The following is a 25,915-nucleotide window of genomic DNA, read 5'->3' as shown; positions in this document are numbered from 1 at the left end:
AAGAAGAAGAAGAAGAAGAAGAAGAAGAAGAAGAAGAAGAAGAGCTTGAGGTTTTTCACCAATTTTCTCACCTTTGGGATTCAAATAATTTTAAGGCAAGTGTTCTAACCCCATCCCACAGTAACCTTAATCTCTGTTTCCATTTTTATTCTGCAAAATTTGAAAGATTTCAACTGAGAACCAGACCTCCTTTCGCTTTGATATAAAGCTATGAATCTGTAATTTTTCGGTAATCTGACCTCTATGCAATGTTTCGGTCATAATATTTTGTAATAAACTCTGATTTAGACAAAACCTATTCCATTTGAAAGTAGACAAAAAAACCTTTATTTTGATACTATGATCAAACGATTTGGAGTTTAAATGCCTACTAAGACTTCTGTTTAAATTAACCCTACAGATTCTGTAAAACAGGGACCAAAATTTCTGACCTCTTGTTGCTTAACTACTTATAACTTTCTGCTGTGAACTCAGATTCATACAAAGTATGATTTATTCGAAGCTAGACTCAAAATGCTTTCTGTATATACCTGATTTGAAATTTTTGGAGTACAATTTCTAAATGAAACATCTGCTTTCATCGACCCTATGGATTCAGTAAAATAGAGCTAATATTTTCAGACCTTACGCTACAAAATTATCTGTAACTCCCTGTCGTAAATTCCAATTCTTGTTAAACTTGATTTTCCTAAAACTAGATTGACAAAGCTTTCTAATGACACCTATTTTGTATAAATTGAAGTATAATTGGTTATCCAAATAGTTCATACAATGTTCCTATCAAATTCTGCCAGAATCGAGCTTTGGTCGATTTCGGCTTTCCTTGTTTCTTCTCTTTGGAAATCGATTTTGGAAAAAAAAAAAACTCTTACTTCATTTAAGCTTTACATTATTACCTTAAATTCCTGTATACTTTTGTCCTTTATTTATTTGTACATCTGCAGCTATCATCTAAATATCATGTTTGCATCGTAATGATTCGGCACATGCATCCCATTGTTCCGCATTTGCTTTCGATATGTGCCTCTTCCGGTTTCATTTCTTTAGACATTGAACTTATCTAACTTTCTTATTTCAATTGAGCTATATATGGTTTCTTGGAATCCTTGTATGCTCTTGCTTTTGTTTCCTTTCAAATCTGAATACATTGTGAAAGATTATGTTTGTATCGTATTGACTCGAAAGGCATATGTACAGTTCATTGTTCCGCATGTGCTTCCAATATATGCTAATTTCAATATTCATACTGTCCCTTTGTACTCCAGTGTTTGTGAGATAAATGTGAACCTTTGCCAGAAATGATAAAGGGAGTTATGCTTAGAGCCCGCGATGCTCTGCCGGCCCCCTATGACTTCACTCAGACGTGGGTGGATGGAGCTCCCAAACGTGGGAGACTTATGTTTGTTGGTCATTCAGAAATGGATGGACCATATTATGTTATGATCCCACTTCACCTTCTATGTGGTTGATATGATATCCAAAGCTTTGGCTATGTTTCTATGCATGCTTTAGGTAAGAATGAAATGAATGCATCGTCATGTGACATTTGAGTTTCTATTCATGTTTTGTTCTTTGATATATTTCTGAAATGTTATAAGTCTTTGTTATACCTTGAAAGCTACCATATGTCATCGTATGCTCCTTATGCCAATGATATGCTCCAGTTATCTTTCCTCGATTGTATAAACAAAACGTGCTTTGAACGAAATGACATCGTAATTCTGCATTCATGATATCCAAAATGCTCCTTACGTCTTTGTTATGCCTTGAAATTACCATATGTCATCGATATGCTCCTTATGCTAATGATATGCTCCAATTACCTTTCCTCGATTATATGAATAAAACATGCTTCGAACGATATGATATTGTAATTCTGCATTCAAACAAAACATGCTACTATTTCATCTTGTATCTCTACTTTGTATTTTGATACCTTATTTGTTTGAAAACTGTCCTCTTTGCTATGGATATGTTAGTCATTTGCTGAGCTTTATATGCTCACCCCGTTGCTATATAAATTTTTCAGGATAGCTTATCGCTCACTAAAATGTGTAAATTGGGTTGAGGTAGTGGAAGACTAGAAGATTTTGGGGCAAATATTTTGTACTTGATAGGTTGTGATAAGACCCTAAAGTCTTATCGTAAAAAGAAGAAGAGAAGGGGATGATCACTTCGAGGGGATTGGCCTCCTTGATCGCTTCGAGGGGATCGGCCTCCAAGGGTTTGTCAAAAGATAAAATAGTATTTTTCATAGATAAGCGAAAAGAAGCAGTTACATCTCTATTTATAGAGTTCCGACTTTAGCTAAACTAAACAGACTTAATAAATATGCTGAAAATAAAAGGAAAGCACAGAAAATAAAAGGAAAAATAAAAGGATCCTAACAATCCCGCCTCCTTCAATTCAGCCTTGTCCTCAAGGCTGAGCAGCATCAAATTCTGGAAACTTCTCCTTTAGCATGTTGTAGGACTCCCAAGTGGCATCTTCCTTTGGTAAGTTGGCCCCATTGCACCAGCACTTCAGTTACAGGATGTCTGCGGTACATGACAACTCGTCGATCAAGTATGACCTGTGGTTGAGCTTGAACTTCCCCAGTAGTAGAAGTGTTTGGCAAGTGGCACTGCACTATTGCATCGTTACCCAATTTCCTTTTAAGGCATGCAACATGAAAGACTGGATGTAGTTTAGAGCTAGCAGGCAAATCCAAGCGATAGGCCACTGGTCCAATGTGTTCTAATACCTTATAAGGCCCAAAAAACCGAGGAGATAGCTTCATGGAAGATCGGACCTTTATGGAAGTTTGCTTGTAGGGTTGAAGACGAAGGAAAACCCAATCACCTACAGTAAATTCTCGTTCACTTCGGTGTTTATCAGCTTGTTGTTTCATTCTTGCTTGTGCGGCTATGAGGTTATCCTTTAAAAGCTGAATAATCTTATTTCTACCCATCAATTCCTTGTCCACTTGATCAACTTTAGAAGAACCAAGTACATACTTTGTAATTGTAGGTGGGGGTTGGCCATAAACTGCTTCAAATGGAGTCATTTTAATAGAAGAATGGTAAGAGGTATTATACCACCACTTTGCCTAGGGAAGCCATTTGACCCATTCCTTCGGTTTGTCGCTAGTAAAACATCGGAGGTAATTTTCTAGGCACCTGTTTACCACTTCAGTTTGCCCATCTGTTTGTGGTGATAAGTAGATGAGATTTCCTAACTATTTGAGGAAATCTCTCTACTCTGTTGAGGGAAATCCTTTAATCTGTTGAGGAAAATTCTCCCTTCTAACCTGTATAAAAGGAAGGAGGATATGTTAATAACAATCAACTACTTCTACAACTTGTTTATCTATTTATTTTCTAACATGGTATCAGAGCAGTTCCTCCTTGGCGACAACAGTATCGTCGTGTGTCAGCCAAGCGGCCAAACGGCCACAGTAACATGCTACCTCAAGCGGAGTCACTGAAGAAGCACAAGACAGGGATTCAGAGCCAGTAACGAGCATCGTCTTGGCTCTGCTCATCCACTTCTTCTCTTTCTTCATCGCCGATCTTGCTTTTCTTCGCCGGCCTTGCTCCCTCTCCTATTTGCTGCCTACAGCAGACACTCTCCGTCGTCGTCACGCAAGGAGGAAAACATTCTCTCACTGCCTCCTCAATAGCGGTGAACGGCGAACAGCGGTGTCTTCCTCGCTTCCCGACCAATAGCAGTCGCAACTGCTGCATCTTCCTCTACCACAGCAGCCTTCGCTGCCACTTCCCTCTACACAACGACGCCTCCTTAACGGCGGTGTCCTCCTCCTCAATAGCTACGAACGGCGAATGATGGTGTCTTCCTCGCATAGTCTTCCTTGCTTAACGACGGCTGCTGTGTCTTCCTCCTTCGCTGTCGCGGCCGCTTCCCAGCCAGCAACAACCGCAACTGCTGCATCTTCCTTCCTCTAACACAGCAGCTTTCGCTGCCGCTTTTCTCTATACATCTAATTGCTGCAGATTTCTCTCACTGTAGTTTCCTTGAGTAACACTGCAGATTTTCGCGGCCATTTCCCGGCGAACTGCAGTCTTGAGTACCGTTGCAGTTTTCGCAGCTATCTTCCGGCGAACTACAGCCTCTCCAATTCGCTGCAGGAAGCAGCAATCCACAGAAGCGAACCATAGACTACATCTAATTGCTGTAGATTTCTCTCACTGCAGTTTCCTTGAGTAACACTGCAGATTTTCGCGGCCATTTCCCGGTGAACCGCAGTCTTGAGTAACGCTGCAGTTTTCGCAGCCATCTTCCGGCGAACTGTAGCCTCTACAATCCGCTGCAGCAAGCAACAATCAACAGCAGTGAACCATAGTCTTGGGAATCGCTGCAGTTTTCGCGGCCATCTTTCAGCAAACTGCAGCCTCTACAATCTACTGCAGCAAGCAGCAATCCACAGTAGCTACCGACAACTTTGGGCACTGTTGTACATTGCCCAATCTGCTACAGCAATCTATAGCAGCAGCCCCCTCCATTCTCCACTTCTTCTTAAAAAAAAAAAAAAAAAAAAAAAAAAAAAAAAAAAAAAACAACGAAGAAGAAAAAAAATGTCTTCGTTCACTTCTTCTGATGTTTCAGTTCCTGTAGGGAATCCCACTTCTTGTTCTTCTACAAGGCTTATCTCCATCAATGCTGCCACGCTGATACTCTTTAAGTTATCAAAGGGTGGCAACTATGCGTCCTGGCGAGCTCAATTTTCTATCTTTTATTTGGATACGACTTGCTAGGTTACATTGATGGCTCTTTCAGATGTCCTCCGGCCATGCTCAACATCCCCGGCGATCCCAGTCCAGTACCCAATCCAGCTCACAAACTATGGCTACGTCAAGATCGTCTCATCCTCCAAGCCATTCAAGCTTCAGTTGCTGGATCTGTTGCTCCCTTGATATCTTCATGTGTGACAGCTGCTAATGCATGGTCTACACTGCAAACCACCCTGGCAAATCATTCGCGTACTCGCAAGCTCAGTCTTCTATCCAAGCTTATGGTGACAAAACAAGAGGGAAGTAGTATCTCTGATTATCTACAACACATCAAGGTTATCATTGATGACTTGGCCTTAATAGGTCATTCCCTATGTGACGAAGAGGTTGTCATTCATACCCTCAATGGTCTCGACACCGACTACAAGGAAATGGCTGCTGCAATTCGGGCACGCGACTCGCCAGTCTCTTTTGAAGATCTCTATGATAAGCTGACTGACTACGAGATATACTTGAAGCGTGCGGACAAACTACCTGGATCAACTGTCACTGCTCAAGTCAGTCATAAGTCTAAATGGAAGAGCACTCGGTACTCGCCGAACATCACCCAAGGTTTGGCTAATGCGCCTCTTGATTCTGTGAGTTCCATGCAACACCCCTCCTATCCTCCTAGTCATCACTTCTCGCAAAGTGGCAACTCCAGTCATCATCCGTCTTGGCGTCCTGCCCTACCGAGCCATCAAAGACGGGTCGTTTGCCAATTGTGTGACAAAGTCGGCCACTCCGCTAAAGTTTGTCGGTCTCGTCCCCGCCTCCCTGCTCCGTCACACTGGCCTCAAGCAAATCTCCTAACTTCTCCGACACCTAGCCAGTCCAACTGGATTATCGACTCTGGTGCCTCTCATCACATCACCGCTGATCTTCAGAATTTGTCTCTTCACAATCCCTATGGCGGCGATGAAGATATCATCATCGGTGATGGTAACGGACTTCCTATAACTCATACTGGTTCCACAACGCTTAATTCTGACTCTAATACATTTACGCTCGATGATGTTTTATGTGCTCCTCATATTAAACGCAACCTCATTTCTGTTTCTCAATTTTGCAAACATAACAATACTTCCATTGAATTCTTTCCTGATTCTTTTCTTGTTAAGGACTTGAGCACGGGGGCATCATTGGTCCAAGGCCCGAATAAAGACAACATTTACGAATGGCCGTCAACCTCTCGAATAACCCAGCCCACTGTTCATTCTTCTGTTGCGGCTCCAATTGATGTGTGGCATCGTCGGCTTGGTCATCCCTCGTCCTTTATTCAGCAGAAATTATTATCTCGTCACTCTCTTCCTCTTTTTGAGTCCACTAATTCTATGATGCATTGTGATGCTTGTCTTAGTAATAAGAGTCATCGGTAGCCTTTTGGCTCATCTTCCATTTCCTCTTCTAAACCTTTTGAAATTATATATACTGATGTTTGGGGTCCTGCTCCAATCTTATCTTTTGATAAGTTCCGATTTTATGTTATTTTTGTAGATCACTTCTCTAAGTACACATGGATATATCCTCTTTCCTATAAATCTGACGTTTCTCGCATTTTTTCCACTTTCCAGAAGTTGGTCGAAAACTATTTTCAGTCTACCATTAAGACAGTCTACTCTGATGGTGGTGGTGAATATCAAGCACTGGCATCCCATCTCTCAGCTTGTGGCATTCAACACCTTAAGTCTCCCCCACATACTCCTCAACTAGTTGGTTCTGCCGAACGCAAACATCGGCATATAGTAGAAACTGGACTCACACTTCTACATCAGGCTTCCATGCCTTCAACTTTTTGGACAGCAGCCTTTCAAACTGCTGTCTACCTAATTAATCGAATGCCTACACCAGTTCTACAATACCGGTCCCCCTTTGACACACTATTTCACAAACCCCCTAACCTTCGTAAACTCCGAGTGTTCGGTTGTTTATGTTATCCTTGGTTACGTCCCTATGCCTCTCATAAGTTAACATCCCGATCTACTCCTTGTGTCTTTATTGGTTACTCACTTGAACATAATGCTTTCCGCTGCTATAATCTCCACACTCATAAAATCTTCATATCACGTCACGTTGTCTTTGTTGAGTCTAACTTTCCTTTCCAAACCCTTCCATATCCTGCCATACAGACCACTTCACTATCTCACTAGGGTATACCTTCGGTCCAATCGGACGAGCCTCCCATGACTTCGTCTACTTCCTCCCCTCCTGATCCGCACTATATCACTCCAGTTCAACACTTTCCCGTTCCTACTCCACTCCACTCTTCCCCAATTGATGGGGCAATATGTTCCGAGACACAACCATCCTCTTTATCTCCTTCTTGCCCAAGTGCCCCTGACGTGTCTCCACTTGACCCGACTTATGCCACAGATCCTCACCCAACATCACCTCCCAATCCTGTCGTCTCTAATTATCCTATGACCACTCGCTCTAAGCATGGTATTTTTAAACCTCGTCAGGTACTTAACCTTCAAGCTATCATGAATTCCTCATCCCCCAACGTTGAACCCACCACCTTTACTCAAGCCCAAAAATCTCCACATTGGCGTACTGCCATGAGTGAGGAATATAATGCCCTCCTCCATAATTCAACGTGGGATCTCATTCCTTTCCATCCTTCACAAAACATCATCGGGTATAAGTGGGTCTTTAGAATTAAGCGGAACCCAGATGGCTCTGTTGCCCGATATAAGACACGCTTGGTCACCAAAGGGTTTCATCAACGACCTGGGGTTGATTTCACTGAGACGTTTAGTCCTGTTGTTAAACCCACTACAATCCGGCTCATCTTGAGTCTGGCTACCACTAAAGGCTGGCAATTACGACAATTGGATATTAATAATGCATTTCTACAGGGATCTCTATCCGAAGATGTTTTTATGCAACAACCCCCCGGTTTTACTCATCCTCAGTATCCACAGCATGTTTGCAAACTTCGGAAAGCCATTTATGGACTTCGTCAGGCTCCGAGAGCTTGGTACACTGAACTTAGCTCATTTTTTATTTCTGTCGGCTTTCTTAACTCCAAATCTGACACTTCGTTGTTTCTGCGACATTATCATGGAAACACAATGTATATTCTGGTATATGTGGATGATATTATTGTCACAGGCAACAATCCCATCAGCATCCAAGCGTTCATCAAACAGCTGGCAGCTCGATTCTCGCTTAAGGATCTCGGACCCTTGAGCTACTTGCTGGGCGTCGAAGCTACCTTCACATCTTCCGGTCTCCTTTTATCACAACGCAAGTACATTCAAGATTTGTTATTAAAGACAAACATGCAGGATGCAAATGCAGTTACAACCCCCATCTCTACTAGTGGTTCTCTCAAATTATCGGATGGAAGTCCTACTACAGAACCCACTCAATACCGCCAAGTTGTTGGCTCTTTACAATACTTTAGCTCTCACGCGTCCAGACATCTCATTTGCTGTCAACAAATTATCACAGTTTATGCATCAACCATCTACTCTACACTGGTTTGCGGTCAAGAGACTTCTACGATATCTTAAAGGGACCTTAAATCATGGACTCTTTTTTCGTAAACACTCTCCACTTTGTCTTCATGCCTTTGCCGATGCTGATTGGGCAGGTAACCTTGATGATAGAACATCCACATCAGGGTATATTATCTTCCTTGGTGCTCATCCAATCAGCTGGAGTTCTAAGAAGCAAAAGACAGTCGCTCGGTCTACAACTGAAGCTGAATACCGTGCCATTGCTGCTACCACTGCAGAACTCAATTGGATCACGAATCTACTCCAGGAACTCAACATCGATTCCACCCCTACAATATATTGTGATAACATTGGAGCTACCTATCTGTGCGCTAATCCGGTATTCCACTCCCGCATGAAACATATTGCTATTGATTTCCACTTTGTACGCGATCAAGTTATCCGCCGTCAACTTCGTGTTTCTCGTGTTCATACGGCTGATCAATTGGCCGACTCATTTACGAAGCCTCTAGCTCGTAAACTTTTTGCATTACATCAGTCCAAGATTGGCCTCCTTGATCGGAGCACCATCTTGCGGGGGCATGATAAGTAGATGAGATTTCCTAACTGTTTGAGGAAATCTCTCTACTCTGTTGAGGGAAATCCTCTAATATGTTGAGGAAAATTCTCCCTTCTAACCTGTATAAAAGGAAGGAGGATATGTTAATAACAATCAACTACTTCTACAACTTGTTTATCTATTTATTTTCTAACATGTGGATGATAAGCAGTGCTCATATTCAGCTGAGTACCTTGTAAACGAAAAAGTTTTGTCCAGAAGGAGCTAGTAAAAATCTTGTCTCTGTCACTAACAATTGAACGGGGACTCCCATGCAATTTAGCTATGTTTTCCACAAAAGTACGAGCAACACTTGCAGCAGTATAAGGATGTCGTAAAGCACAGAAATGAGCATACTTTGTAAGTCTATCCACGACTACAAGTATAGTACTCTTTCCTTGAGATGATGGGAGACTGTCAATGAAATCCATAGATATGTCGGTCCAAGTAGCATCAGGAATAGGGAGGGGTTGTAGTAAGCCTGGGGTGGCTACTGTCTCACTTTTGTGACGTTGGCAAACATCACATTCAGCAACAAATTTCTTGATAAAATTTTTCATACATTTCCAGTAAAAAAGTTGTCGAACTCGCTTATAAGTGCGGAGAAATCCCGAGTGACCAGCAATTGGTGATGAATGGAACTCCTTCAGAATTATTGCTTGGCAAGAAGAATGTGGGGCAACTACTATTCGGCCTTTATAGCATAAGTCCACCGAATCCCAACTATAATTTGAGACAGAACCTAGGGCTTTTTCTAAGTTTTTAATGATGTTTTGGATCTCAGGATTATTTGACCATTCCTTTCTGATAACTTCCAAAGTCTCGCAAATAGGAATAGAAATAGCTACTAGTTCAGCTTGTTCCGGAAGGCGTGAGAGGGCATCGGCTACTAAATTCTCACTCCCCTTTTTATAAATGATCTCATAATCGAATCCCAGTAGCTTTGTGACCCATTTCTGTTGCTCTAGAGAAGAAATCTTTTGCTCTAGAAAATATTTGAGGCTTTTGTGATCAGTGCGTATTTGAAACCGTCGACCAATTAGGTAGGGTCTCCACTTTGTGACTGCATGTATTATAGCTAGCATCTCCTTGTCATAAATAGATAAACTCAAATGGGAAGGGGAAAGAGCCTTACTAGCATAAGCGATAGGCCGACCTTCCTGCATTAATACAGCCCCTATTCTAGCTCCAGAAGCATCAGATTCAATTACAAATATCTTATTAAAATCGGGCAAAGCCAGCACGGGTGTAGTAGACATTGCAGTTTTCAAGAATTGAAATGCCTGATTTGCCTCTTCTGACCATCTGAATGCATTTTTCTTTAGAAGTGACGTCAAGGGGGCACTAATTTTGCCATAATTCTTCACAAACTTTCGATAATAGTCGGTTAATCCCAAGAACCCCCTTAAAGCTTTGATTGACTTTGGAATTGGCCAATCTGTCATCACTTGGAATTTTGAAGGATCAACTGCAACTCGCTTTTGAGATATGATATGGCCGAGGTACTCAACCTCAGATTGCCCAAAACTGTACTTGGATTTCTTAACAAAAAGACCATGCTCACGAAGAATATTAAAGACAGTTCGTAAATGTAATAAATGACTTTCTAAGGAATGACTGTATATTAAAATATCATCAAAGACAACCAAAACAAACTTACGGATATGAGCCCGAAATATATCATTCATTAAACTCTGGAAGGTAGAGGGCGCATTGGTTAACCCAAAAGGAATTACTAGAAACTCATAATGGCCATTATGTGTCCTGAAAGCAGTTTTCTGAACATCCTCTTCATGTACTCTGATTTGATGATAGCCTGATCGTAGGTCCAATTTAGTGAAGACCTGAGCTCTTCCTAATTCGTCCAATAGTTCATCCACTACTGGAATAGGATATTTATCTTTCACTGTAATATTGTTAAGTGCTCGATAGTCGACACACATCCGCCATGAGCCATCCTTCTTTCTGACTAGTAAGACTGGGGAAGAATATGGGCTAACACTAGCTCGTATAACTCATGTTTTGAGCATCTCCATGACAATCCTCTCTATCTCTGCCTTTTGGAAATGTGGATATCTATACGGTCGGACATTAATTGGTGCCTTCTCAGGTAATAGTGGAATCCGATGATCATGACATCTAAGAGGTGGAAGTCTGTGTGGCTCTGCAAATATATCCGCAAACTCTATTAGCAATGATTCAATATTTCCAGCCAGAATGTTCACTGTCATTTCCTTTTCAATGTTATGCAATTGCACCAAAAATCCGGTGTGTGTCTTCCGAAGGACTCGCTCCATCCGATGGCTTGTGATAGTTGTAACCTTACCCCCACGTCTTCCTTTGAGAGTCACCTGTCTTCCATTAATAAAGAACTTCATAATTAGTTTAGAAAAATTCCAGGAGACATCACCTAGGGTTGATAGCCATTCAATTCCGAGCAACACTTCATAGTCTTCCAAGGGTAATAAAAAGAAATCCACAAATAATTCTTGACCTTGCAAAATTAGTTTTATCTTTGAGCACTTGCTGTCACAGGTTAAAATCCGTCCATCGGCGACCTTGACTTCAAATTTGTCACAACATTCAATGTGGTAAGCTAATCGGGCTACAATTTTTCTATCCATAAAATTATTAGTGCTACCTGTATCAATCAAAACAGTGACAGACTGGTGTTTAAGAGTTCCCCCAATTTTCATAGTTTGTGGATTAGAGTAGCCAGCCAATGCATGCACTGTATGTGTGACGGCTTCAACATCTTCATTAATTTCCACTTCTTCATGATCGGAATCTGATACTTCTACTTCCGGTTCCTCCTCGATCGGTTCAATCATCAAAAGTCTTCCTTGTTTGCATCGATGCTCCTTACTCCACTTTTCATCGCAATGCCAGCACAAACCCTTCGCTAACCTTTCTTTGAGTTCTTCTCGGGTTACTCTGCTAGTGTTATAGTTTCGACTTGGAGTACATGAGGTAGGTTGCCTGCTAATCACCTATTTATTGGCACCTCTATTTCGACGATATTCCACACTGATTTTTTCTTCATGTAGGCGTGCAAATGAAATCGCAGCCATCATAGTGCGAGGTTGACGAGCCTTAACCTCACACCGGATCTCGGGAATAAGCCCTTCAATAAATGTACCCAGAAGTTGTCGTTCTGACCAATCTCTAGCTTGGTTGGACAATCTCTCAAATCTACTCTGATATTCCAACACTGTAGAAGTCTGATGAATTTTGGCGAGTTGGCCATCAACATTCTCATATTCGGACAGGCCAAAGCGAACAAGAAGTCCTCTTTTAAACTACTCCCATGAAGGAATTCCATGGCAAATTTTGTACCAATCATACCACTGGATTGCATCTCCATCGAGCTGGATTGAGGCCACTTCTACCTTATATTCTTCTGGAGTTCTGTGAAAACGAAAAAAAATTTCCGCCCTAGAGATCCAAGTGGTCGGATCCCCATCTTCCCATCGTGGAAATTCTACCCTGATACGTGGGTAGTGTGTGTCACCATCCTGGGGACCTTTTCCTGTATCTCTCGATCTGTTTAGCGTAGAACTTGAGCTTCCATCTTGTTGAAATCCGCTAAAGTGCTCTAACAAGCTCTTTTTGAAATCATAAAGAGTTTCTTGTAGCCGATTTTCAATTCTGGTTTCCAACGCTTCCATTTGTGCCTTCATTGAGTTATCGGTAGCCATTGCATACGATTGTAAGTCGGTAATCCCTAGTTCTTATTTTTTATGTCTAGTCAAGGGCATCTGCACAGTATCCGGGCAGTAGCAGCGACAGTGGCGACAGCCGGCAGCGGCAAGGGAACCCACGCGACTGTGGCGCGGCTGAAACAAGGCCAGTGCAAGTGTGCTCTGTTTCGGTTAAATGCAGAGCAAGGTGTGGCGCGGCTGAAACAAAGGCAGAGCAATGTGTGCTCTGTTTCGATTAGATGCACAGCAAAGTGAAGCGCCGGCAGCTAGGAGATGAGCGGCGGTCGTCGCACGGTGGCCCACAGCGGTGATGGGTCGACTGGGCGGCAACGACACTCGAGGGAAAGAGGAGTGCTGGAGGAGGCGCGGCTGGAAACAAGGGCAGCAGCGGTGAGTTGCCCTGTTTTGGTCGCCGTGAAGAGGAGGGGGGCAATCGGCGGCTGCAGCTGCGACCCGGGGTCACGGTGGCAGAGAAGTTAGGGCAGCGTCGCCGAGAGTCTCAACGATGAAGGGGTGGTCCGTTGGTAGGGAGACGGCGCCAGCGATCCTTCTCGCTCGAGCGAGACGGGAAAGCGAGGATGAGAGGTCGCCGGCTGGGAGGCAGCGGCGGCGTTGGTCGATCGGCTGGGACGCAGCGCCGACGGTGGAAAGGAGGCAGCAAGGAAGGGCGCGGCCTACCGGAGAGCAGGGGCGGCGGTGGGCTGGCCGCAAGCAGAGGAAGCACGGATGCGTGGCTGCGGCTGCTTTCTCTCTTCCTTTCCTTCTAATTTTTTGAACGTGCCAAGGATCGCTGCTCTGATACCAATTGATAAGACCCTAAAGTCTTATCGTAAAAAGAAGAAGAGAAGGGGATGATCACTTCGAGGGGATCGGCCTCCTTGATCGCTTCGAGGGGATCGGCCCTCCTTGATCGCTTTGAGGGGATCGGCCTCCAAGGGTTTGTCAAAAGACAAAATAGTATTTTTCATAGATAAGCGAAAAGAAGCAGTTACATCTCTATTTATAGAGTTCCGACTTTAGCTAAACTAAACAAACTTAATAAATATGCAGAAAATAAAAGGAAAGCATAGAAAATAAAAGGAAAAATAAAAGGATCCTAACAGGTTGATGTTGTATAAGTTCTTTTTGGGTGTAATGAAATATCAATGACAAATCTAGATTGATGTATCTTGTAAATATTTGAAAAGTACCTCTTACGTCAGGATTTTGGAAATGTTAAGTCTAAACTGTGTACTGATATAAACATGTAGTACATGTTGGTTTTGTGATTGCGTTAATTACTGCGCTTATGGATTTATGATATAGTTATGATTTAGTTAAGTTGCTTTTGGATTTTAAGAATCATCTAGTGACATGATGTATGATTATAAACTGCATAGGTTTTATGAATTATGGATTGTAGAGGTGAATGACTTGAATGTTTTTCTTAGTGACCTCAAATGTGTGATTGGATCATAGATTGTTTGTTGAATTAAATATTATCAATCTTGAATTAGGTTCACACCTCCTAAATGAGAATTAAATTTGGGGGGGCGTGACACTTATGGCAGCCATCTCTTTAGCACGACATCAAGAGGAGCAATTGAACCATGAAGCTCGGAGGACTAGGGTCGCTCCTTAACCAGTAATATTGAAGCCCTCAGCCCCCCCTACTATCGACCAAGTCCCTACACCAAAGAGGTTAACAAGAGAAGAGCTTCGGGAGCGATATGCGAAGGGGTTATGTTGGCATTGCGACGAGCCATGGAGCCGTGAGCATCGCTGTAGTAAAGGGAGACTTCTTATGATTGAACAAGTAGAAGAAGAGGTCATTGAACATCCTGAAGAGAGCCTTGAACATAAAGAAGAAGATGTAGAAGAAGAGCCACAACCGACCGAAGTTACGGTACATACACTAGCCGGTTACTCAAACCCGCAAATGATTAAAGTTGGAGGCCTTCTCAAACAACAACCGATCACTGTTCTCATCGACACGGGCAGTACTAATAACTTCTTAAATAGTAAGGTTGCTGTCCAGATGAACTTACCTAGTGAGATTTGCAACAGGTTTGTCGTTAAGGTCGCCAACGGACGGATTTTGAAGTGTGATCGTAGGTGCCCGCAGGTGAAACTGTTGCTGCAGGACCAAGAGATAATTGCAGATTTCTTCCTTCTCCCTCTTGATGATCATAAGGCCATTCACAGAATTGAATTATTGATGAGATTAGGTGATGTTTCCTATAATTTTATGAAACTAATTATGAAATTTTATAGTAAGGGGAAAGAGGTGATACTGCACAGGAAATGTGGGGGCGACGTAACAACGATTTACATACAACAAATGGAGAAGATTTTGCATAAAGTATGCTACGGCTTTTTGGTACAACTTGAGCAGCAAACTAAGGGAGAGCCAACAGAATTTGAAGATCCAAATCTACTTCCTTTGCTTGCTGAATTTTCAGATATATTTGATGAACCGCGCAGCCTACCTCTTACTCTTCGGTTTGATCATTATATAATGATTCTTCCAGGCAAATGTCCAGCAAATACTCAGCCATATCAGTATCCACATCTCCAGAAGGATGAAATAGAAAGGATTATAAAAGAGATGCTTAAAACAGGAGTTATTTGGCCAAGTTGCAACCCCTACTCTTCACTGGTGCTCCTCGTACGAAAGAAGGACGGAACATGACGATTGTTTATTAATTATCGAGCTCTCAATGGCATAACCGTCAAGGACAAATACCCTATTCCAATAGTAGATGAATTGCTAGATGGAAGGGAGCATAAATCTTCACAAAGCTGGACCTTTGATCCGGGTATCATCAAATACGAGTGTGCGAAGAAGACATACCGAAAACCACCTTTTGAACACACAACAACCACTACGAATTTTTGCTTTCCTCAATAGAAGGTGGAATATCTTAGGCATATCATATCAGAGGAAGGTGTAGTAGTGGACCCCTCCAAAATATAAGCAATGCAGAACTGGCCGACCCCGAGGAACATAAAATTGCTGCATGAATTTTTGGGTTTAACAGGCTACTACCATAAGTTCGTGAAAAACTATGGAATGATTTGTGCACCACTTACTTCCTTACTGAAAAAGATGTCTTTCAATGGTCGGATAGAGCCTCCGCTGCCTTCAACAAACTTAAGGTAGCCATGACGACGACGCCGGGGCTAGCACTACCAAATTTCAGCCAACCCTTCATTATTGAGGTCGACGCATTTGGAGTCAGAATTGGAGTCATTCTCATGCAAGATGGTCAACCACTCACATACACTAGCAAGGCATTATCTCCTTCCCATCAAAATAAGTCAACATATAATAAGGAGATGCTCGCCATTGTGCGCGCAGCAACGAGGTGGAGACCCTACTTGATTGGTCGACGATTTCAAATTAAAATTGATCATAAAAGCCTCAAGTACTTTTTGGAGCGAAAGATATCATCCGCTGAGTAGCAAAAATAGGTAACAAAACTTCTTGGATTTGATTATGAAATAACTTATAAAAAGGGGAAAGAGAATGTTCTTGCAGATGCGCTTTCGCAGCTACCCGAGCAAGCTGAAGTTTCAGCCGTTTCACTTCCGACCAGCGACTTCCTTGAAGATATTAAGATGGAATGGTAGGAAGATTCAGAGACTAGTAAGATTATAAAAGAAAATTGGAGGAAGCACCAAGCTTCGTGGCTCATTACAATTGGGACTCAAAAGAATTACACTATAAGGGACGCATTGTGCTTATGATAAATTCTACTTGCATCTTCATGAGCAGATTTTGGATAAAGTTATTCTATATACATGGTACTAAATTGAAAAGGAGTACGGTATATCACCTACAAATCAATGGCCAGACAAAAGTGGTAAATAGGTGCTTAAAGACAGCCTAAAGCCACCCACCAAATATGACTATCCAAGGAGAACTCCAGACCCAGCCAATTGCCATTATTGATCGACAGATCGTGACTCGACGATGATGACCCACTACTAAAGTGCTAATACAGTGGGTGAACCTACCAACAGAAGATGCCACTTGGGAGAAACTATGATGACTTGAAGATCAAATTCCCAAAATTCATGAATCGTTAGTCTCGAGGACAAGGCTGATTTGAAGAGGGCGGGTTTGTTAGAACTCTAGCTAGTAGAGTCCTAATTGAGAGGGACATTCATGTAAAACCTACCTAAGCTGACCTCTATTAAAGAGGTGAAGTGGCCGGCTAGGGTTAAGAGGTTATTTCTTAGAGAAGAATAAGGAGTTGTAAAGGAATAGGAGTCTTGAGTAGGAGTCCTAATAGGAGTTGGTTAGAAGTAGGAGTCTTGAGTAGGAGTCCTATTAGGAGTTGGTTAGAAGTAGGAGTCTTAAGTAAGAGTCCTAATAGGAGTTAGGGTTTAGAAGCCCTATAAATAGTCATGTAATCCACCTTTTTTCATAAGCAATAGATGAATCTTTTCTGCAGCCTTTGAGCAGCAACTTGGAGGGAGGACCCCCTATAGAGTTCCAAGGAGGTCGATTCTCTAAAGATCTACAAGGGTTCTAACAAGATAGATCTAATGGATTTGATTCCCTTGTATCGTCTGAGGACTACGGTATAGTGGCCTAGTACGTCCATAGTCGATGAGTCGAGTGAATTATTATAGAGATAATAATTCAATAAGTTAGAAGGAGTTCTGATAGGTATGACTCATAGCCAACTCAATATTAGGCCTAGAGGGTCACACACATATGGTAGGTATTGCGATGAGTAGAGGTTCGGATATGAGATATCCGCCGAAGCCCCTGTCTTATTGGATATCCAATAAGCCCCTGAATTATTGGATCCCATGGACGAGATCTAATAAGAGCCCATGAGAGATTATTGGATAGAGATCCACTAATCTAAACGGCTTGGGTAATTGGATGCAGATCCAATACCCACTTGGGGAGGATCCATTAGGTTTTGACAGGGGGCCTCTATAAATAGGAGGGATTCAGAGCCTAATAGGCTTGAGTCTTTGCTTGTCTCTCATATTCTCCTCCCTCTCTCCACCTCAGAGCAGGCCTAAGTTTTGAGGAGCTTCATTGCAGCCCTACTGTATGGATCACTACTAGAAAGGAGGACGCTTGATCTCCTTCACCCTCTCCTAAAGATTTGCAAGGAAACAGGGATATACGATTTCCCTAAGTAACACAATCTACTTTATACACAGTTTTAAGTTTCACGGATTTTGCGCACCAATCTTTGCACAATGACGAACGTCTCTTTGGGAATAGGGGATTTTGTTTTCTTGTTCTTCCGCTATGCATGTTGTGTCACCCCTAGATTTCCCAACAATGGTATCAGAGTTAGGTTGTTCGCACGATAGATTGGTTTTGAACTACGTGTGTTGTATTTTGGAGAAACTTTTGAGGTCAAAATCATTAACGCAAAAGCGAGAAAGGGCAACAACAATTGCCACCCTCAATCTGCGTGCATGCAGCGTAGCCGCAGGTAGGCAGCACTAGGGCTGCGTCTACAATAGCCAGCTGACGGGGCTGGCAGCCCATGGGTGCCCCACCTGTGGTCGTTGCCTGCAATGGTGCCGGCAGTCAGGGCTACAGGCAAGGAGGCCACCTGTGTGCGGGCATTGTGCTCGTGCGCAAGGGCGACGCCTACGGGTGCTAGACCCGCGGGCAGAGGCACCGTGGGGCGAGGCGCCTGTGGCCGTAATGCCCATGGGTTGAGGTGCCGCAGGGCAACGACGCCTGCGGCCGTTGCTCCTGCGGGCAAAACCCCCCGCAGGGGTGGCCGCCCGGCGGGGCACTGCACCCGCGAGCATAGTGCTCTCGGGAGCAGCGCCACCAACAGGGGCGCCAACCCACGGGGGCGCCCACCTACAGGGGCAGCACCCTCGCCCCCGTCGCACAGGTCGTCACTAGCTGGGTGGTGGTGCCGGCAACGGCAAAGGGGAGTATGGCACTAGGGCATACTTGGGAAAAATGATATTTTTGCCCCTGTGAATTTTTGAAATTCCAGTTCTGTCCCTTTCCAAATTATAAAAATGCCCCTTAGAATCAGAAAATACTAATTAATTAAAAAGTTTAGTTGATTATTATTTTTATCATTATCTAGTAGTCCTACATGATGATGATTATTTATACATGTGATGTATAATGTATGGACAGATGATCATGGACCGTGTGATGTGTGTACTTGTGATTATTATTATTGGGGTCTACGAGCCTCCATTATATTTCTCATTTATTATGGGGCCTGCTTACCTATGATTAAGTTGTAATTATATGAGAAGGCACAGCGAGAGCGTGGATGCGATAGTGGGACCTACGAGATGGACAATTGCGATACATGGAGATACATCGAGATATCGACGGAACCGACGAAGATGAGATGGACGATCACAGGGCATGAAGATGCATTGTTGCGTACATAGATCTTGATGTGAGTGATCAGGCCTACTGGCTCAGGTCTGATCACATTAGGTTATAGTCCATGACCATCTGGTGTGATTGCTTATACACATACTAGATATGTATATATATTTGCATGCGATATAGATATATATTAAATATGTATATGTGTGACATATCATATTAGGAGGCCAAATCATACAAATATCTCTCTCGATACTATTAAGTTAGTAAACGTGAGGCAATTAGATTGACCCACGTGGCCTTCCATCGTTATAGGTAAGAACCGATTCTCAGTATAGGTTGAGTTGGTTGAGTCCCTCGAGGCTCACCTATATCGCGACTCGCTATCTTGCTTATGACATAGAGATGTCACTAGTAACCTGAGGACATGGTATGCTTGGTCGAGTCCCTCGAGGGTATATCATCAAATCAGACTCATCTTATAACGAAGGTGTTGACTTAACCGAGCATCATGATTGGTCGAGTCCCTCGAGACCATGGTGATTCGGAGGCCGAATAGGGCGAAATCACAAGGAGTTGTGATCGATAAGAGTTGTCTACCTTTTGGGCTTAGTGTGATTGGTCGAGTCCCTCGAAGTTATACTAAGACGCTGATTGGATCCTGATCCCCACTAGAAGTCTGCCAGAGACTTACGTTTCACGTGTTGAGGGTGTCGCATGACTCGTTAGTAAAATAGTGGGAGCATATTAAGATAGAAGTCCATATCTTGATAGTTTATTTCTTATAAAATCTGCATGTTATTCATTTCTGCTACATCTTTATTTTCAGAAAATATCGCTTTTAAATCCCTTATGTGGTATACTTGATGTCAACCGCCTCACTAGTCCAAATTATACGAATTGGCTCCGCAACTTGAGAATTGTTCTCATGGCGGAGAAAATCGCGTACGTCCTTGATACAGTGATGCCTACACCCGAGGAAGGGGCAAGCGAGGATGAGATCGCTCACTACGTGAAGTATATTGATGACTCCACTCTTGCTCAGTGCTACATGTTGGGCTCTATGACTCTTGAGTTACAGAGATAACATGAAAAGAGGGATGCCAGATCCATTCTCCTACATGTCTGTAAATTGTTTGAGGAACAGAGAAGGACTCAACGATATGAGATATCCAAGAGCCTCCTCCATGCTAGGATGACTGAGGGGACACCAGTTCAGAACCATGTCCTAAAGATGATTGAGTGGATGGAGAAACTCGGTCTAGGAATGATCCTAGAGGATAACTTATGTGTGGACATTGTACTTCAGTCCCTATCAGATTCCTTTTCATAGTTCATAATGAATTTTAAAATGAACAAGCTTGAGGTGACTCTCCCAGAACTCCTCATTATGTTGAGGGAGGCAGAGATTACTATTAAGAAAGAGAAGCTAGTTCTCTACACTAGTGAGACCAGAAAGAAAAGGGAAGTAGAAAAGTCCCTTAAGAAGAAAAAGGACAAGGGCAGATCAGGTAAAGCAAAGGTTACTAAGAAAGACCCAGCAAAGGACAAAGGCCAGTGCTTCTACTATGGCAAAGATGGGCACTAGAAGAGGAACTGCAAAGAGTACCTTGCAGAGAGGGTGAAATAGAAGCTTGGAGAAGCTTCAGGTATATTCATGATCAGTCTTCATTTGTCAAACTCTTATAATAACATATGAGTATTGGATACCGGTAGTGCTTATTATATATGCAATTCGTTACAGGTTCTAGCAAGGCCTAGGAGACTAGAGAGAGACAAGATGGACCTCAAGATACGCAATGGAGCAAAAGTTGCTGTAGTAATTGGTGGCGAGGTCGCCCTACATCTGCCTGGTGGAGCTTTTATTGCATTAGATACATGTTATTTTGTTCTTTCTATTATCAAAAACATTATCTCCATTTCATGTTTAATAGTCAATGGATATAAATTAGTTTTTGAGAACAATGGTTGTTCGATATTATTAGATGATGAGATCATTATGAAAGGAACATTGCATAATGGTTTATTTATGCTAGATACTACTCCACATATCATGAATGTAAGTGTGTCCAAGAGGAAACGAGATGAGATGAACAATGCATACCTATGGCATTGTAGGCTAGGTTACAGAAGAAATAATTCAAAAGTTGCTAAATGATGGATATCTAGATCCATTCGACGATGAGTCATATGCAACTTACGAGCCTTGCCTTCGTGGAAAACTGACCAACTCTCCATTTAGTGAAACATGAGAGAGAGTCACTGAGCTATTGGAACTCATACATAGTGATGTATGTGGACCCATGTCAACTCATGCCATTGGTGGTTACTCCTACTTCATTACCTTTACTGATGATTTCTCAAGGTATGGATATGTGTACTTAATGAAGTATAAGTCTGAGGCCTTTGAGAAATTCAGAGAATATAAGAATGAAGTAGAGAACCAGACTAGAAAGAGTATCAAGACTCTTCGATCAGATCGAGGAGGTGAGTACTTAAGTATAGAGTTTACTCAGTTCCTCAAGGACCATGGGATATTATCCCAATAGACACCTCCTTATACATCTCAACTCAATGGTGTGTTTGAAAGGAGAAATCGTATACTATTAGACATGGTACGATCTATGATGAGTTTCGCTGACCTACCCATCTCATTCTAGGGATATGCCCTAGAGACCGTAGCTTACCTTCTGAATAGAGTTCCAACTAAGTCGGTAGTGTCTACACAATATGAAATATGGAATGGGAAGAAGCACGATCTTAAGATTGTTAAGATTTGGGGCTGCCCTGCCCACGTTAAAAGACACAACCCCAATAAGTTGGAATCGAGGATAGAGCGGTGCAAGTTCGTGGGATACCCTAAGGAAACTTGTGGGTATTATTTCTACCATATCGAGGTGGTGGCACCGCTTGGCTGGGCGATGGCACCGCCCGTCCACTGTCAGTGTTTGACACTGACAGACGGTGGCACCGCCAGCATCGGAAACCCAAAGAGAATTCAAATTTTGGAGCCTAAATTTGAATCCTCTTGAGGCCTATAAATACCCCTCAAATCTCAGCTGAGATTATAACTTTTGGAGAAGCAATTGATTGAGAGAAAGGTCTAAGAAAAGCCTTAGCTAGTCTTGTTTTCAATTTGCTAGTGTTCACCTCCTTCTTTCTTGCTGAAAATCTATAAGAGAGTGAACCGCTTGTAAAAAGTTGTAAGAGGGGTATTTACCCTTCTCCTTCAAGAGATTTGCTAGTCAAAGGTGGGAGCCTCATCGAAATGGGGCCTCGCAAGTGGATGTAGGTCATTTGACCGAACCACTGTAAAATCAGCGTGATCTCTGGTTTACATTTACTTATTGTCATTTATATTACTGCAAACCATTTGCACTTTAATGCTCTACTTCTTTGTCTCCGTCTTACTTATCCCTTCAAGTTAAAACACAATCGAAACGGTTTCAAACGAAAACGTTGCTTTTATCGTACGAAGTTTCCTAAAGTGTTTAAATCGCCAAAAGTTTATCGCACTTTACCGCTGCACTAATTCACTCCCCCCTCTTAGTGCCGCTCCGATCCTAACAATTGGTATTAGAGCTAGGCTCACTCTCATATTTGGTTTGATACCCAAGAGAGATGGCTTACTTCGGCATACATGAGGGTCATTCTATCACACGTCCACCCTTGTTTAATGGGTCGGATTATACTTATTGGAAGACTCGTATGAGGATCTTCCTCATTTCTATGGATTTTGAGCTTTGGACTATTGTTGAAAACGGATTTCAAAAATCTTCTCTTCCGATGAGCGAATGGAATGAATCGGAGAAGAAGGTTTTTGCTTTAAATGCAAAGGCTATAAATGCCTTGTTTTGTGCTTATAACTAAGAGAGCAGTGTTCCTTAAGAAGGAATACATTCTTGGCGGAGACAGTGGGAGCATGATAGAGTTGAGTGAGGTTGGAGAACCTAGCTCAAGCACTACTCTATAGCCCGAGTCTATTCAGGTACTTAACACACAAGTTCCAACTTTACGTAGGTCCAATAGAATATCTCATCCTCCTGAGAGATGTGTAGGATATATTAGAGGAAAAGATGTTGAGGATATTAATCCTCAGACCTACGAGGAGGCTATTATGAGTATAGACTCCAGGAAGTGGCAAGAAGCCATGAATTCTGAGATTGATTCCATGTACTCCTACAAGGTTTGGAATCTAGTTGATGTGCCCGAGGGTATTGTACCCATCGGTTGTAAGTGCATCTTTAAGAAAAAGATCGGAGTAGATAGAAAGGTAGAGACCTATAAAGCAAGGCTAGAGGCTAAGGGGTATTGTCAAAGGCAAAGTGTTGACTATGACGAAACCTTCACACCCGTAGCACGCTATGATTATGAGATTTGGCAGATGGATGTGAAAACTATATTCCTCAATGGAAATCTCAATAAGGAGGTGTATATGATACAACCTAAGGGATTCGTGTCCAAGAATTACCCAGATAAGGTGTGCAGGTTTCTTAGATCCATTTATGGACTAAAGTAAGCTTCCTAAAGTTGGAACATAAGATTTTATGAGGCAATCAGATCTTATGACTTCGTTAAAAACGAAGATGAGCCTTGTGTGTACAGGAAGGTAAGTGGGAGCACTATCACCTTTTTGGTGTTATATGTGGATGATATCCTGATCATTGGGAATGACATAGGAATGCTATCCATAGTAAAGGTTTAGTTATCTAGACACTTCTCCATGAAGGACTTAGGGGAAGCATCCTATATCTTGGGAATTCGGATCTATAGAAATAGATCCAAGAGGATGCTTGGCTTGTCCTAGTCCAAGTACATAGAAACCATTGTCAAAAGGTTTGGCATGAAAAATTCCAAGAGAGGTCTCATACCGATGAGACATGGGATATCGCTTTCTAGGAGTATGTCCCCAAAGACTCCAGAAGAAAGGGCGAACATGGATATGATAACTTATGCCTCAGTGATAGGGTCTTTCATGTATGTCATGCTATGTACTAGGTCTGATATAGCGCATTCTCTGAGTGTTATGAGCAGGTATCAGGCGGATCCAGGCTTGGAGCACTAGAAAGCAATAAAGTGTATCCTTAAGTACTTGAGAAGGACTAAGGATCTTTTAATAGTATATGGAGATAGTAGCCTCAAGGTTAAAGGCTACACAGACTCATATTTTCAGTCTGATGTCGATGATAGCAAGTCAAATTCGGGGTATGTATACATCTTGAATAGAGGAGCAGTGTGCTGGAAGAGTTCCATGCAAGATACTATTGTTGACTCGACCATAGAGGCGGAGTACATTGCTGCATCAGATGCAGCAAAGGAGGGAGTCTGGGTGAAGAAGTTCATCATAGATTTGGGAGTCGTGCCGAGTAGTGAGGAACCGATTTCCTTATATTACAATAACTACGGGGCGATTACTTAAATAAAGGAACTCAGGCCTCATCAAAAGTATTCTGAGGAGGTTCAAGCTTATTAGAGAGATCATGACCCGAGGAGATATAGTAGTAGAAAGAGTTCAATCCGAAGATAACATTGTAGATCCACTAACAAAGCCGATGTCTCAGATTGTATTTGAGTGTCATAGGAGTCTGATGGGGATCAGACACATACGTGATTGGCTTTAGGTCAAGTGGGAGATTGCTAGTCATAGGTGCCCAGCAAGCTAATCACGTGAGTGATGACACGCGTGACTTGACACGTAATCTTTTTTTTGCTTATTATATTTTGACATTTACCACTTTATATTAACTATTGCATATATGCATGTATATATTGTGATGTCCTTGGATCTGTGCAATGGGAATCGGATCACGATGAGATCACGATAATGAGATCGATTCACCTTTAAAACAAATCATAAATAATCCCGGCCATAGGTCACTCGAGAGGGATATCATGATAACCGGACAGACTAGTGTGTTGTATACCCGTCCATATGATGGATGCAACTGGTCTCATAGTTGCTCGTGTGGGGATACTAGGGATATAATACAGGTGCTCATTGGAGAATGAGTTCATTGATTGATCCGCTTACAGAATGCTGGATGGTTGATGATGTCTTATTGTTAGACAGCAATTCCGTAGTCCTAGTGGTGTATCTAGTCCTTAGACTTGAGACACCAAGGATGTCCTGTATAAGTGCTCCACTCTTTGATTCCAAACTAATAGGTTTGGCTGTTCTAGATCTAGTACAACTAGTCATTAGGAGTGGCAGTCGACCTTACGAAGGCTATTGAGTATCGATAGAGGATCATCCACTCTTGGCGTCATAAGAGGAATATCCTATGTGTTCTTGCTCAGACAAATCCCTGGCCAGGGTCATTTAGGTTGAGAGAGGAAGAGTTCTCCGGGAGAATCCGATTATAGCGAGACATGAGTAGAAACTGTATGGGTCTGACAGCACCATGCTCGATATACGATCTCTGGGATATTAAATGGATGAAGGACTATAGGTATACGGTAACTAAGGATAGACAGGTCCAATGAATTGGATTCCCCTGTATCGTCTGGGGACTACGGCATAGTGGCCTAGTACGTCCGTAGTCGATGAGTCGAGTGAATTATTATAGAGATAATAATTCACTAAGTTAGAAGGAGTTCTGACAGGTATAACTCATGGCCAGCTCGATATTAGGCCTAGAAGGTCACACACATATGGTAGGCATTGCGATGAGTAGAGGTTCGGATATGAGATATCCGCTAGAGCCCCTATCTTATTGGATATCCAATAAACTCCTGAATTATTGGATCCCATGGACGAGATCCAATAAGAGCCCATGAGAGATTATTGGATAGAGATCCACTAATCTTAAAGGCTTGGGTAATTGGATGCAGATCCAATACCCACTAGGGGAGGATCCATTAGGTTTTGACAATGGGCCTCTATAAATAGGAGGGATTCAGAGCCTCATAGGCTAGAGCCTTTGCTTGCCTCTCCTATTCTCCTCCCTCTCTCCACCTCAGAGCAGGCCTGAGTTTTGAGGAGCGTCGTCATAGCCCTGCTGTGTGGATCACCGCTAGAGAGGAGCTTAACCTCCTTCACCCTCACCTAAAGA

Source organism: Musa acuminata, chromosome BXJ2-8 (assembly GCF_036884655.1).
Source record: "Musa acuminata AAA Group cultivar baxijiao chromosome BXJ2-8, Cavendish_Baxijiao_AAA, whole genome shotgun sequence".
In the NCBI taxonomy this organism is placed as follows: Eukaryota; Viridiplantae; Streptophyta; class Magnoliopsida; order Zingiberales; family Musaceae; genus Musa; species Musa acuminata.
Note: the sequence above shows the minus strand (reverse complement) of the source record.